Here is a 3,851-nt window from a genome sequence, read left to right as displayed (position 1 = left end):
AGCAGGAACCGCAAGTAGTCTGAGAGACTCGGGCCAGCACCAGGCGGGGAATTTTGTGACAGTAAGCGCAACCCTTCACTTACTGTTGCTTCCAGTTTTCTCCTCTACCCTATGCTGTCCTTAATGTCACCCCCCTCTTTTTCAGCTCAGGGTCTTATCTGTAGGACCCAAACCTCCTAGTGTGTGGTGTTCGCCCTCCTTTGACAACCCAGCCATGCCTGCAGGAATTTCACTCACATTCCTTTACTTCTCTCAGCCTTAGAGAGCCTGTTGGAAATTCTGAATTGCAAGCTGAAACCACACGTCTTCTTGGGACGTGGACACAGTAGCCCCCGAGACCCACGCAAAGGCGAGCAGATCTATAGGTGAAGTGACCAGCTGCAATGGGGACTGATCTGGCTCTTCATCGAAAGGTGAGCCCCAACTGTTGTCCCCGTACACCGTGCCTCTCTGCCTTCCAGTCACCGTGAAGATGCGCATTTTTGGATCATTACCAGACCCAAAACCGTGAAGCTGTGATGCTGAGATGACAAGACTCTGAACAACACCCCAGACTCCTGCAAACTCCTAACTCTTTTCTTTTGGCACTTCCCTAGCAAACACCACTGCCTTTGGCATTCAGCTGCTACTGTTTAATACCTCTGTCGAGCAAATTAATGGCAGTTACTTTCCTGGGAAGTGAGAGATGGTACTTTAAAATAAGACCCACCTCCAAATAACTTCCTCAGCAAGAAGGGAAATTCGCCACCTCATTACTTGCTTCAGACGCTTCCCCTGGGGGAGTGCCGTGCATTTCTCCGAGCCCAGCGAGATCCCTGGTACGGCCCAGCTGCTGTTCCCCCTCCCCGTCCAGCTGCGTACGGACGACGGACTTGGTCAGACAGAGGTCAGAGAATTAAAAAAAAAAAGTAAAGAGGAGTCATGCACTGGGAGCACGCATTCACTGCATTGCTGAACTGTCTTACTAACCCGGGAGAAGCCTCCCACACTCCCATGCCGCTAGCACACAGCTGCCGCTGGAAAGCTGCCCGCGGAGCCTCCCTCCCCTCCCACCTCTTTCAAAGGACCTTGTCTGGAGCTACCAGGCTTCTGCCGGCAATATTTGTCAGGGCACAGAGGACTACTGTCACTTAAAAACAAGTGAGGGATTACAAGATGCTTTGATTTCGTGGGGAGCACAGAAAGGGAATGGTGGCCGTTTCAAAAGCTGGGAGGAAACGCTGGTGCACAGTCAACTCCGCATGTTCATTATGTGTTTGGAAGAACACATCAATTGGTTTATGCTGAATTCCAAACCAGGCCTAGCTATAGCCGTGCCAAGTGCTTTTGTAGAAGGATGACTTCTCCACAGAGCACCTCACATAATTCTGGAGCTACAGATACTGATTTTGCACTGTTCAAGCGAGTACCAATAGAAATAAAGATTTTCAGCTTAAGGCTTCCAGCGATGCCTGCACGAAAGCCCTGGCAAAAGCCCCTTGGTGCCTTTCCCTGGTGCATCCAAGAAGCGGCGGTGTAAGACCCGCACCAGCACTTCTGCGTGCAAAGCCAGAGGAGCAGAAGCAGGACTCGGTCAGAGAAAACCTGCCCACGGACGCTGCCCCAGGGTGCGGCATCCTGGCTCTGGGGGATGGGGAAAATCTCATCCGTTCTGGGCCACATAGAACATTTATTTATTCAGGAGCAGAACTTCCCCCTCTAAGAAAGTAGGAAATGTTGACGTAAACGGGCAAAAGTGCTACTCTGCAATTAAAACACACATCTTCAGCCAGAATCTCTCATAAATGTAGCGTCCAACAAAACTACTAAAGTTCGGGTTTTCAAAGGCCCCCTCAGGGATGTAGTACTCTACTCCCTTTGAACATCTCTTCAGTCCTTTCAAAAATCCCAGGCTAAAAATCCCTGCTGGGGGGCAGCACGTTGCTGTGCTCTTTTCAGGTCTTACCTTTAATACAGCATTAACCTCACATTTTGCATTCTCCCATGCCTGGCTTTCTGGGTTTGGTTCTGACTCTTGAGCCCTGCCTCCCCTTTCATCCACACGCTGCGGATTATCTGATCTGATGAGTCATCAGAAATAATCCTGCAACGGCACTGCTCCGATGTAAGGGTTAGTTCGCAAGCCCCTTCGTGTCCCCTTTTATTTGAGTAAACCGTGCCACCTCCCCTGCATTTTATCTTGTGCTTAAAGAAGGAAGAAGAAAGCAGGCCCTGAACTACTACCTATTTTAATCTCAAAATAAGATAACATGTTCATGAGATCTGAGCCACCATGCCTTCCTCAAAACAAAAAAAAATGCAGTAAAAATGCAGTAAAAATGCGCTGGTGAGATTTGCCCACTCAAATCTCATAAAGCCCATGTTGTCACAAGGGCTAAGAAAACCTAGCTCTCTAAATAGAGTAATTCTGGGCTAAGAACACTAATGGCATACCAGAACTGGAAAGCTGGATGTGTAAATTAAAAAGCAAAAAGCACATATACACTCCTAGTATCCTAATACCTACTACATGTGATCTCTTTCAAAGTAGCTTTAAATGAGAAGTGCAGTTACTCTTTGATATAGCTGCTAGAAACGCAGCCAGGATGCCCTTTGTTATAATTTTAAAAGATGAGTCTGCATTTCATAAAGACTCATAATAACTGAGTTTTCAAAACCAGTATGCATTATTCCCTTTTTGTTTTTTCCCCCATTCAAAGCACAAATCTGCGGCAAATACGGAGCTGTTCTGTTCACTCAGCAGTGTCCTCTTGACTTCGCCTGACCACGGGCCATGGTAAAGAAGCCCTTTTAGCCACCATGAGGGAAACGATGATGCACGCAGTGAGAAATCCTCCCCACAGCACCCCTGCCTAAGTCCCCCCCTCTAGCTGCTGGGGACCGGCATCACTGCTTCATCACCCGGGACCCCACAGCCCCAGCAGTGTCTGGAGACCGCAGTGGGCGACCCACGCCAATGAGCGGATGGATGTGGGTCACAGAGCTGTAGGCCACAGGGTCTGCAACCCAATCCCACACCCAAATCCAAAGCCACACCAGCTATCTGGACACAGCGTTAGTAAAAGCACTGCAAAGGGACTGCGCCGCCAAAGGGGCTGTCTGCCCAGTACAACACAAGAGTGAGGGCGCTTTGGTTTTTGCCCAAACCCCATCCAGATCTGTTATTTACAGCGAGCCTCTTACACACAACATCGCATTTACCCTCACAGGGTGAAAAAGAGGCTTAAAACTATTATCCTTGTTCTAGAAGCAAGGAACAGGTCCATAGGCATTCGTGCATCCCGAGGTGGCCCAGGGCTGGCTCCCCAGTGGTGCCGCGCAGCAGCGGGAGACGGCGGTGGTAACGCTGCAGAGCCCAGGGCTGACCGTCGCACCCCTGCTTGGGCCCTGCTCACCCCACATCCTGACGGAGGAGGATGTATTTGCTTCAGAAGGAACTTGGGAATTCAGCCTATATATTCAACTTGCACATACATAGCGGATGTTACCTAAATATGGTGGCAAATGCAGACCCAGGGAACGGCGTAATTCCATCACATTGCCTCGAAAGGGCACCGTAAAAGCTTGAAAGATTTTGAAATGCAACATCCTTTTTCGTGCTTTGCAGTCCTGAGGGAGCAGTGGGAGCCCAGCGGTGGGTGGCTGTCCCAGGGAACGGCGTAATTCCATCACATTGCCTCGAAAGGGCACCGTAAAAGCTTGAAAGATTTTGAAATGCAACATCCTTTTTCGTGCTTTGCAGTCCTGAGGGAGCAGTGGGAGCCCAGCGGTGGGTGGCTGTCCCCGCGGGCCGGGGGCTGGCAGGCCATGCGGGACGGTGGGGGGGACCCTCGGGGCTCCCCTCCCGCACC

The sequence above is a fragment of the Egretta garzetta genome, unplaced genomic scaffold, assembly GCF_000687185.1.
Source record: "Egretta garzetta isolate BGI_Z169 unplaced genomic scaffold, ASM68718v1 scaffold41, whole genome shotgun sequence".
NCBI classification, from domain to species: domain Eukaryota; kingdom Metazoa; phylum Chordata; class Aves; order Pelecaniformes; family Ardeidae; genus Egretta; species Egretta garzetta.
This window is presented reverse-complemented; position numbering follows the sequence as displayed.